Source organism: Eulemur rufifrons, chromosome 15 (genome assembly GCF_041146395.1).
Source record: "Eulemur rufifrons isolate Redbay chromosome 15, OSU_ERuf_1, whole genome shotgun sequence".
Taxonomy (NCBI): domain Eukaryota; kingdom Metazoa; phylum Chordata; class Mammalia; order Primates; family Lemuridae; genus Eulemur; species Eulemur rufifrons.
Window position 1 is genome coordinate 60,758,133 of NC_090997.1, and position 12,843 is coordinate 60,770,975.

A 12,843-nucleotide genomic window follows, 5' to 3' on the forward strand; every position below is an offset into this window, starting at 1 on the left:
ATATTAACATTTAATAAAAACTGCCCTTTTAAAACCTAAGTCTTTGGTTGAAAATCATGTAAATACTCCCCCAACATTTCTGGGTATATCCTTTTCCATGAAAAACCTCTATGGTTCTCAAAAACACAATAGTAATACCTCAATAAGTAAAACTTGATCAATTTACATATTCAATATTAAATAATTACTTCAATTGTGTCAATAATTCCATTTGCTATTATTTGAAAATTATTAAGTAGCCTCAGTCACACCATTTGTTGTAGATAAAATGTTCCTGAAACAAATTAAAGTAGCTCTTGACATAAAAGCAAAGGTAAAAGCATACCAGATCATTTCTCCCTGATGTCATTTCCCATGCTCATAAAGAAAACAAATAATGGCCGGGCGTGGTGGCTCATGCCTGTAATCCTAGCACTCTGGGAAGCCGAGGCAAGAGCATTGCTTGAGATCAGGAATTCGAGCCCAGCCTGAGCAAGAGCAAGACCCTGTCTCTACTAAAAATAGAAAAATTAGCCTGGCATGGTGGCACATGCCCATAGTCTCAGCTACTCAGGAGGCTGAGGCAGGAGGATCACTTGAGCCCAGGAGTTTGAGGTTGCAGTGAGCTATGATGACACCTCTGTACTCTAGCCAGGGAAACAGTGAGACTGTCTCAAAAGCAAGCAAACAAACAAAAAACAGAAAGCAAGTAAAAACAATTGCATTTTAAATGAAGTATGTTGGTTGGCTAAGATTCAATCAGTTTTTAAACTATCAGTAAATTTCTTCCTTTTGAGAGATTAGTAAGTCTAGCTGTGACCTGGAAGAGAAATATAGAGATCCCACAACTCTAGTGACACAGGAGATGTGTCTCCCAGAGCTACACTAAAGTCATCTAGTCCAGTCCCTCGCGTATGAGACATCCGTAGTTCATTACATTCCAATCTGTGGCACTGGTGAGCAAACCCACTGAATGAAGGCAATATCTCTATCCTGCCAAGTGCCAGTGGAGTAAATGAAAGACTAAAATAACAAATTAAACATGCTCCCATCCTTGGAAAAAAAGAACTTTTTATTATTATTAAGAATATCAATCTCTTCATTAAAAAATTAGAAAATGCAAGTGAATTAAAAGAAGAAACCTGTAATCCCACCATCCAGAGAAAACAGATGGTCTGTTTCTATAGTGTATGTTCTTCTAGACTACTAAATAATCTTATGCTCCTTGGAAGAAAACTATGTATTTAATATAGGGAAAAACTTTTACAAAAATAGCATTGTATCCTGCCCTTTGAAAATAATCTGGGCTTTAATCCCAGAGGTCCTGACATGATCTCTTTCCTTTGAAAAGCAAAACCTGTCTGGTTTCTGCCGGAGTTCATTCTGGGCGGGAACTGCCGGGCAGCTGGGCTATGGTAGCAGCAAGTGTCGACCTAGCAAGTTGACAGCATCACATGACAACTTGCTCCAGCCTTTCCTTTGTCAATGGCTTTAGCTTCTAATGCTACACAAGACACCCTTCGAGACAAAAGACTAGAGGTGTTACGCATCCCTATGTTGGGGGAGAAACTATAGCAAGCCAGCCAATTCTTTGTCGTACACTCAAGTGAAAATACTGTAATACAACCTTCCGTGGAGTTTCCTCAGTGGTAAACCTACAAGACTTCTGAAAAGATTATTAATTATTAAGTACTTGTTTTCTTGCCCCCTCCCACTCTTTGTCAAATGACTCTGAAATCTGATTTCTTTTCCTTCTGACAAACAGAAAAAGAAAAGCTAATTCTTGAAGCTCTCTGTACAATCCCCTCACCTGTTTACAGCCCATTCCTGTCTCAACAATCCTAGGGACTGGCAGAAAAAGAGTGGGTGCAGGGGAGAAAGGATGCTATTTTCCCCCCCAACACAAGTAAACAAGATATTATGAACTGAATTGTGCCCCTCCAAAATTCATATGTCAGAGGGCCTACAAAGAGGTAATTAGGTTAAATGAGGTCTTATGAGTGGGCCCTAGTGCAATATGACTAGTGTGGGGTTTTTTGTTTTTGAGGCCCAGGCTATAATGCAGTAGCCTCATCACAGCTCACTGCAACTCTAAAACTCCTGGGCTCAGGCGATCCTCCTGCCTCAGCCTCCTGAGTAGCTGGGACTACAGGTGTGCGCCACCACAACTGGCTAATTTTTCTATTTTTTGTAGAGACAAGGTCTCGCTCTTGCTTAGGCTGGTCTCAGACTCCTGGCCTCAAGTGAGCTGCCCAGCTTGGCCTCCCAAAGTGCTAGGATTACAGGCAGGAGCCACCGCGCCCAGCCATGACTGGTGTTTTTATAAGAGGGAGAGACACAAGGGGTACACATGCAAGAGGCGGCAGGAGGGTGGCCGTCTGCAACCCTCGGAGAGGGCTCAGAGGAATCCAACCCTGCTGGCACCTCAGCCTTGGACTTCCAACCTCCAGAATGGTGAGAAAATAAATTTCTCTTGTTTAAGCCACTCAGTCTTTGGTGCTATGTTACGGCAGCCTGAGCAGATTGAAACACAAAGCAAAAGAACATCACATAAAACGTTTCCCTGACAAACTATCCCGACTTTCCCCTTGATAAATCTCCTCGATCCAGCAACCTTACAAAGCACAAAAAGATGTATCTAAAGAAGTTCAGTAACTACCGAATGATTAAATTTAAAGCTTGACTATTTGCAATCAGCGCTGTCTTCCTAAAGGTTACATCTTAAAGGTTCTTGTCTGGGATGTGTGTATTCTCCCTTCTAGCTCTCTAATAATGCTCTCCGGAGTCATTTCACAGCTCCCTAATTGGTTTTATATTTTCCAAGTGCCAGTTTTCTGATAAAAGCTGTTTACTGCCTCACCACTTTTGGCAGAGGAGGTGGCAGGAGGGAGGGAAACTGTTGACAGAAGCTGTTTCTAAGAAACTCATCTCTTGTTTTCCCTTGATACAGTCTGTGTTGGGAGAAGAGTCCTGAGGGACAAACTTAGGGAACAAAATATAAAATACCAAGCAGGGGTGTGATTCCTTGCATGATGATATTCATGCATCATCCAACAACTATGAATTGCTCTCCTACCTCTGTGCCAGCGTCTACACCAGGCACCGAGGACTGAGCCATGAATGAGTTAATGCTCTATTTACATATGACGTTCTAATTAATGAACCCTGCCTGAGACTAGTGGTACTTTAAAACAAAATCGTGTGCATTTAAAAAAACATCTCACATTCTGAAGGTACCATAGAGAGGTTAGGTGATTAGAATGAGGAAAGAGAGAGAGGGGATTGAATCTCTGGAGAGCTAAGTGGCAGGAGTGCAGTGCTGAGTGGTTCCTTCAGGAGGCAGAGACAACTACAGAGGGGTTAAGGAAGAGGCAGCCATGATGAATGGCCTTGACCTTCTCTCAGCTGCAACCTCAGGGCAGGCCACCGCTCAGCACAAATGCTGGGCTTCTGGCATTTCTTCCTCTGGAAAGCAGTTTCTGACAATGAGATGTAAGGTTGGACCGTGTCCTCTTGGTTAATTAACACATAACCGTGATGCCTTCTCTATGGTGAGCACGCCTTGCTGTTATGGGGTTCCCTCTAGGGAAGAGAAGTAACTCTAGGAGGCAGGAGAGAGAAGTACTGGGGCATAAACTGCAAGCCCCAGCTAAGCAACCCCACTGAATGCCATGCCACTCACCCGCAACCGACCTCAGGCCACCCCCAGCCACCCCCCACTGTGGGGCGGAGAGCCACTGCCCAAACAACACCCGGGACAACCCAACACAACGCTGTTTCTTTGGGAAAATTTCTACATCTATCTCTATGGAAAATAATCAGCCCATAGAAAATCAAGGGTTTTATTGCTTCAGGAAACAGAGAAATAGAGGGGAAAATAGAGAGGAAAAATCCCAGTGGTGAGACACGAAAAGAGCAACCATGGAAATGAGCCCGACTCAGAGCCGTTGTCGCTGTTGGTGTCTGCTAGTGAGAATCCCAACTTAAAAGCTCGATATGAGTTGAACAAACGGATTTGACGAGATTATTCAAATTCCCAAAAGACAATGGCTTCCAGGGACATGTAGGGGGTTTTCTATGACTCCCTAATTCGAACCTTTGAATCTTACAGTATTGGGATATAATATTAATAGAACTATCTTAGATCCAAATAAAGCCCAGATTCTAGCCCTATCCTTCAAAACAACAGCCAGGCCAGTATCTTCTCATAATTCTCATGCTCATCTTGGCTGGCCCTGGTCTATTTGCTTTGTTTTTTGTATTTGTCATCTCCTGCAGCTAAGCTTCTGTGTTAATCTCATAGTCTCTTTTCATGGGTGTCCCCAGTGAGCCGAACCTCCTGCTACGCTCTTGTGAGGTCTTCTCCTCTTAAAGTTGGGCTGGCCCTGTGACTGCTTTGACCGATACAATGTGTTGAAAATGACATCCTGGAACTGTGGAGCCTAGGTATTAAGAAGGTCTGAAAGCTTCTGCTTTTGTATTTTGGGGAAGCTGGCCACATTGTAAGAAGTCTGAGATTACCCTGAGATAATCGCGATGATAGGAACCCCAAGCTAGCCGTGTCGAGAGACCATACGGAAAGAGAGATGCCTGGCCAGGCACCACCTGAAATGCCAAGTGTGGAAGTAAAGAGGCTATCTTGGATGGCCCAACCAGTAGATGCTACGTAGAGCAAAGATGAGCCATCCCTGCCAAGCCCTGCCCAAATTGCAGAATTATGATCAAACAAATAATTAGTGTTGTTTTAAGCCACTAAGTTTTGGGCTGGTGCTATATAGCAATTGAAAACCAAAACATTGGCTGGGTGTGGTGGCTCATGCCTGTAATCCTAGCACTCTAGGAGGCTGAGGCAGGAGGACCACTCAAGGTCAGGAGTTTGAGACCAGCCTGAGCAAGACCAAGACCCCGTCTCTACTAAAAATAGAAAGAAATTAGCTGGACAACTAAAAATATATAGAAAAAATTAGCCGGGCATGGTGGCACATGCCTGTAGTCCCAGCTACTCGGGAGGCTGAGGCAGAAGGATTGCTTAAGCCCAACAGTTTGAGTTTGCTGTGAGCTAGGCTAACACCATGGTACTCTAGCCCGGGCAACAGAGCCAGACTCTGTCTCCAGAAAAAAAAAAAAGAAAACCAAAACATCACTTCCTTCAAGATTGAGGTCAAGTCACCTTCTCTGGAAACTTACTTGACAAACTCAGTGCAGTTCATCTTATTTTAGAACTTGATACAGAGTTTGGATGACACAGTCCTATGCCTGCTTTTGGTCAGTTTCATAAATTAACCTCTCCCTAAAATTAATAATGACAATGGCTAAGCTGAGCATCATGGATCAGGCACTATGGTTGGGAATAATGTTATCCCTATCTTACAGAGGAGGAAACTGAGGCATATAGAGGTTAAGCAGCTTGTCCAAAGGTGATTCTGTATAAGTACACTTCCAAACATGATTGTCATTCTATTGCTTTGGTGACATGCACTCTGAGCTTTAAATGACTAAAAGGAAGCTGAAGTGGAGATAACAATATTGTATCTGCTTTACAGGCAAGAAGAAGGAAGAAGGAAAGAGATTAAATGAAGAGACACAGAAACCGTAGTATATCAGTGATGAGTATTGAACCAGTAAGGTCCAATAGCAGCATTGACCGGGCTGCTTCTGTGGTTTGTGGGTTTGCGGTAAGATTTGCATGATTGATTAGTGGCTCCTATGTTGATTGGGATGCATGTGAGATAAGCTGCAGCTTTTTATTTTATTTGTTTCTGTTTTTATAACAAGCTCTGTCTCATTTGTACTCACTTGGATGGGTTTCTGTCCCTTGTAACAAAAAAGATCTCAGGCTAGAACCTCCTCCAAAAGATCACATCTAGATGACCAGAGGAGATGGCTATAAAATAAGACGTTTTATTAATAAAACATATTTACTGGCTATGCAATTCTGCACTCAGGAAAACGTAGGTTTTTCCTGACAGATTTTATGTTAGAAGAGAAACGAAAGACCATGCCAGGAAACATGAAGTTCCTAGGAAGTAATTTGGTTATAAACATATTTCCTTAATAAGATACAATTTGATTCTGACTCTCATTACCTTCTGACAAGAACAGTAAGACACTGGTTGTTCAGTCAATGATTCGTGAAGCTTCCTCAAATGTTCACAGCCCCGTGGGGTACACAGAGCAGATGCCATCATCCATCCTCATTTCACTGAGGGCACTGAACTCAGAGGGTTTGGAGACTATCCGAGATCACAGGCGCAGCAAGTGAGAAGCTGGCCAGGTCTATTGGGTTGCTGGTCCAGCACTCTTTCCGCCACTACGTATTATTTCCTACTGCCTTTTTCACTCATGGAGGTGCCAAGGAGATTTCTTCCTGACCCTAAAGATCTCTAGGTTCCATTAGAGTCTCTCTAGGGCTAAGAGTTTTGAAGATAGAGGTCATATATCATGATCAGTTAGGGAGCTCTTCAAAATATAATGCTTATCATAAAAATATAATGCTTATCATAAAGTTATTTGCTTTCAGGCATTTCTTTCCAGGATCAAAAGTTTCAGTGCTCTGTGGTGCATTCTAGCTTTAAAATATTTTATTGAGCCCACTTGCCCCGACTTTACGAATATGATGTGAACTTCCATTCTTGCAACAAAGGTGACCATTTAATCAAACTTGTTGGCACCCCTAACAGTGGCATCGCATTCAAATGGGACAATAGGGTAGTCTTTATTCCCTTCTGTGGATATCCTGAAACATCTGCCTTCTGCTCGTAAAGCGGCAAGGTCAGTGCATTCCTTGTACTGCGATCACCCCATCCCCCAAACCAGCAAGCCTACTCAATTTTTGTATCCTTTTGAAATGTTTTCAACTTTAAATTGCCATTGGAGATGTTGTACAACTGGAAAAGCTACAACAGAAATTTAAATTTGAAAAAAAATTTCAAGAAGATTTCATAAAGAGGAATAGGACCTAAATGGTAGTTCAAGTGGCACCTTGATCTTCCAAGTTTGACATGGGACAGTCATGTGCCATCTTTCAGGGGTTTTCTACTCTGCTTTTCCAGGTAAGCATGCTGTCCTTCAACCTCCCTTGCACCAGCCCTAGGACTGGTCCTTAGGTGACCCAGGCAAATGCCAAAAAGGCTGTGGAGCTAAGGGTTGCACGGCCTGCCCACCTGCACCCAAGAGGTTCAATTGCTGCCTGGCCTTCTCTCTACTAGACAGAAACGAGGAGCTGACTGTGAGGCGCACAGGTTCCCATCTCCTAAACGCACAACAGTCCGTTGTCTTTAACTGAGAGGCATATACTGCTGCTTCTGAGATGACAAGGGAAGATGGTTTGATCTCAAATTGCAGGTAGGAGGGTGTCCAGCATAAAGATACAGGCTGCTCTTTGGAGCTATTGTCAATGGAAATCCAGGAAGTCCTTGGATCTGATTTATGCAAATCTAGGACAATCACACACAACTTAGTATGAATATATTGGTTTGAATCAAAATAAGCCTTCCCAAAAGGATCCACCCTGACTTATACTTTTAAATGGGACTAAGGAATTATTAGTCAAGATATTCCCCTTAGAGTCAGCATATCTGGGCTTTAATCTCAGGACCCAGATTAACATCAAAATTTTCTCTCCTCACCAGACTAAACCCTGTAGAGTAAACCCAAGCTCTCACTGGTTTCATTCTCCCTGGGGAGCCTCTGGGCCCCCTCCATTAGCCTCAACATTGAAAGCCTGGGACAGGACATGGTTACATCCCGGGGTTCTGTCTCTAGCCTTAACTCTCAGGCTAAAATCTGCATTTCCTAAGTCTTCCCAACTCCCCTTTGTCAATGGGGTTTGACCCATAGGGAATTGGGACTTGTCTTATATTCTCTCTCGAGACTCCATTTACAATCTTTTTTAGCCTTAAAGGAAAGCATTAATTCTGGACCTAAGATGTTAAAGGGACTGAGCTAGGTCAGTTGTTTTTAACCTCTGCACGATTGGCATTTGGGGCCAGATAATTCTTTGTTGCAGGGACTGTCCTGTGTGTTATGGGATGTTAGGCAGCATCCCTGGCCTCTACCCATTAGATGCCAGTAGCAGCCTCCCCCTCCCCACACACACTACCATGACAACCCAAAATGTCTCCAGACATTGAAAATGTCCCCCAGCGGGCATTTCACTCCCAGCTAAAATCTGCTGTATTTGGCATGAGGAGCCAAAGGCCTATGGAGACTTCCGTGCCGTCTTTCTCTCTCCCACGGCTTTCACAGAACTCCCTGCCAATGACTGAATCTTGTTTGACTTGCAGTAACTGTATTCACGTACAGTTTCAAAACAAAATGTCCTGCGCGTTCACCATAGGATAGATGTTTTAGTAAGGGATTTCCATGTATTACTCCATTAAATCCTGACAATACCCTAAGTAAGTACAACTGCGAATGGCCTGCACTTAAAAAAGGAGGAAACTGAGGCTTGGCAAGGTGAGGTGACTTGCCCTGGGTCACCTGGAGAATCAGTGGCAGAGGGGGGAACACAGATGCGGTGTCCAGAGCCAGCTTTGACGACAGAGCTCTACCGTCCCTCTTCTGCAGACAGTGAAATCGATAGGTCAGGAATCATAACGTCGGGCAAAACCAAAACAGACTTTGTGGGTTTAATGGTTTCTGAAAACCCTTTAAGTCTGTATGAGTCTGTCTCCTTTCATTTCATATGTTTTTATAAACACTAGGGGAACAATAATCATTAGAACAGTTAAGTTGATTTAGGGTGATAAAATCCACTTTTTTTCAGTCTTGAAATTATGTCGAGTCATTTGCCTTTCTCAGTAGACATGGTCCCTGCATCGTTACCCCTTTTCTCTCCCGCTGGTCTGCAAGCCCCATTACCTACACTTATATTTTTCTTTTAATTCCAAACAAGATTGCATTTTATAGTTCAGATATCACTCCAAGGAACAATAAAGGGGAATTTTATGGCCAAAATGCTCAGAAGAAAATCAAATCAATCGAGAAGAGAAGGAAGAGAGTAGAAAAAGAAAACTGAAATTACAAATATTTTCTAGACCCCTTGAAATAAAGCTTGAAAAGCCACAGTGTTCTGCAAAATATCACATTCAATTGCTAGTTAAAAAAAAAAAAAAAAAAAAAAAAAAATCATTGGAAGTGCCCTTGGTACACCAGAGGGTGAGGAGGAGGCGCTGGCCAACTTGTAAACCACACCCCAGGGTTGGGGCCAGGGCCTTTAGGCTCAGGCCCTTCTGATAGGATAGAAAGGTATTAAGAGAATTTTTTTTAAAAAACCATTACTCTTTCTCAATGCAGCAGGCGACCATAGGAGGTCTTGAGTCTGGGGGCGCAGCTCTCCCTCAGAAGCTGAGCCCAGGCTCAGTGTCAAGGAGCTAACATTACAACACTAATTGTGAGGCGAAGGAAAGAGCCTGCTTACGTTGTGATTACCTGTGGGCGGTTCCAGACGCACTGGCCCCAAAGGGGCACCTTGGCATTTGAGAAAATGGCAGAAGGAGGATGGAAGGTCACTCTCACCTTCCCCTTCCTCCTCCTTCTCCCCGGAAGCAGATCATAGAAACTTCATTGCAGAGATACCCCCCATACCTGGAAGAAAGGAATGTCTTTATCTCTGGAGACAGGGACATAGAGAAGAACCTAAACAAACGGGCTTTGCTAAGTTGCCCCGAGGTGTTGCCGTTAGATCACACCCCATTTGTCCAATCACACTTCACACTGTCCACTTCATCAAGCTTAGCATGAAAATACACAGGTTCACTCATTGCTTTGGGTCTTCATTTCTTAAGGCTCCTGTGTATAATACTTAGATTAAACAAATTGGTATGCTTTTCTCTTGTTAATCTTTTGTTATAGATACCTCAGCCATGAACGTAAGATGGAAAAGAAACATATTTCTTTTCCCCTACAGCTGGGAGCCTCCCAATATGTTACAGACCAAAGCCATGGCAATCCTATTATCTGGGAGTTCACCTGTGATCTCGATTAGAACTCACGTAGGGAATAGATGTGAATTGTTAACAGAATAAGATTAGAATATGAAATCACATTTAAAATTTGAAAGCAAAGTGTTAACAGTTTTAACCACAGTTCTCCCTGTTCTTTTCCAAAGCCAGGGACGTGAAGAAGGTAGTAGGTACCACCTTTCCTGAAGGAAAAACATGGCCTTAAGCCCTCTTCAACCTGCCTTTGTTCTTCTCATACCTCATAAAACAATAAGTATAGAGTTTGGGGGGGAAGGGGGGTATGAGAATTTTTATATGTTTAAATTCTGATCGAGTTTAGGGGTTTTTAAACTGCAGATTGCAGCCCTGTAGAGGTTAATCAAATCAGTTTTGTAGGTTATGAGCAGCACTTTAAAAACAAACATACAAACAAACAAAAACACTGGAATCCAACAGCAGGTCTGGTTTGAAGCTTTGCAGTGAGCCGTATCCAGGAAATGTCCACCTTGAGTCCTGTCTGGAGGAGCATCTTCTCAAGGTCACTGTTTGTTATAGTCAGGCTTAGGGGCCTGAGGAAATTTAATTTCCATTTTAAGAACTCACTAATCCAGTTGTGACCAAAGCTTTTCTACCCATCTAACCGAATCTGCTTATAAACAATCACACTTAGACCACAGTCTTCTTTCCCTACATGGATGCAGATGGAATAAACGAATTTAGAGCAGTTTTTTCTAATGTGAATTCTCTGAAAAAAGGCTTCTAAAGTCAAATATTTGAAAAACACTCTCTACTGTAGTCTTCTCTTGCAGATTCCTAGTACACATTACCCTATAAAAGAAAACAGTCAAGAGGCTGTTTTAACTTTGTTTAACCTGATACATCCCAAACATATTTGACCTTGGAGCCCTTTATTAATGACCTCTATTTTTTAAATTTTTTATTTTTAGTTTAGGAGTATGGGTCAAATGTTTTGGTTACATGGATTGCTTTTGTAAAGTTTGAGTCAAAGTTATAAGTGTGTCCATCACCCATATAGTGTGCGTTGTACCTGTTAGGTGTGAATTTACCCATCCCCTCCCTCCCCGCCACCTGCTTGATTTCCACTGAATTTTACTACCATATGTGCACATGAATGTTGATCTATAAGTTTCAATTTAGTGGTGATTACATGTGGTTTTTCTTCTTGCATTTTTGTGATACTTCACTTAAAAGGATGGTCTCCAGTTCCATCCAGGTTACTACAAAAAGGTATTAATTAGTTCACTGGTTTTTTTTTTTCATGGCTGAGTAATCCTCCATGGTATACATATACCACATTTTATTGATCCACTCATGTATTGATGGGCACATGGGTTGACCTCTGTTAACAATTCCACTACCCTCCACTGAGCCCTTAGCCTGGTATCTACTCCCTTTCGCTTGCTACAGCAAATGGTCTTTATTCAGCAGCCCATAGCAGGTCCTCACCGATTTCTTGATGGAGACAGGGAGGAAGGTTTGCCAAATTATCTACTCTGCAATTTGAGAACTGTCAATATTGGAGGCCCCATCATCACTATCATCCTTCAGCTTTCACTTGGAGAGAAAGATTTTTACTCTAAGTTGATTTCTACAGCTGCTGTTTGCGGAATTAAGTTGAATTGAATGGTGGTTGGTCAGTTGATCACTGTGGGTAAAGTCTGTTTACTGGTTTTTAAATGGTTTTGTATTCCTTTTCCTCTTTCTCCACGTAGGTGCTGCGAAGCGTGACAGAGCACCTGCCTGTGTGTGCCCAGTGCCAGGAACTCAACCACTCAGGCACTCTCTTTTATTTTCATGTTCAAATAAGAGATAAGCCACACTGGCCAGGGTGTGTGGACTCTTCCTGGAGTTCACTAAAGAACTGGATTTATATATCATTGCAAAATAGCCAACACTCCAGTCTGTCCGTTAGAAGCAGGTGCCAAGAGAGGAAATGTTTAATATTTTCCACGTGGCATGGGCTCTGTCAGACAGTGCTTCCAACCAGACTGAGCCTGTTTATGCAGTTAAATCATAGGTTTAGATTCTTCCCTTTGCCTCAGGAGTCTGGCTGCTGGCTCGCAGCCGGCTGCTACACAAGCCCTTCTTTCTGGCGCTGCTTCTTCAACGCCACCACGCTGCTGAGCCAGCGGCCTCTTCTGGGTGCAAACCCAGTTCTAGTTCCCTCCAGAGTTAGCTGGTTTGACCATTTCAAAGCTACTATTTTCAACTAACTCTTCTTTGTCATTTCAGAAATGAATCCTGCTCTCCAGCGCCCGGCCTGGACAGGGATGTCCACACTTGCTGACCGCAGCGGCTGTCTTCTTCTCCCAGGAAGAGCCAAAGGGACATACCCACTGTCTTGGGGACAGCTGCCCCAGGGCCAAAGGGGGTAGCACCATGGCCCAGGCTTCCTCTCAGCCCAGCCTGCTGCATCCCCATCTCCCACTTCCCATCTTCTCTTTCTTTGAAATCTGTCCTTATTTTCTTCCTGCACATTGAAATGGCTTCAACCAATAAAATAATGACAGCTGTGTTGCTTCTTGAACTGATGGGCTCTAATCATCATGTTACCAAATTCTACACATCCCTGCCCAGCAAGGCTGGGCTCCCTAAAGGCTCCCTGTGTTCATGTTACCAATCAGCACTGCCTCTGACTCTGTACCAGATAGCTCTGACTCTATGTACCAGACACAACCCTCGCCCTTGTGCTTACGTGTTAATGAGAGTGAGAGATAATACACAAAACAAGCAAAATATATAGAATATTAGTCATAAATGCTCAGGAGAGAAAATGAATCCGTGAAGGTGGGATAGGAAGTGTTGAGGCAGGGATAGGGTCGAGATTCTAGATGGGGTGGCCAGGGAAGGCCCCTCTGACAAGATTGTATCTGTGCAGAGACCTTGAGGAAGAGTAGGA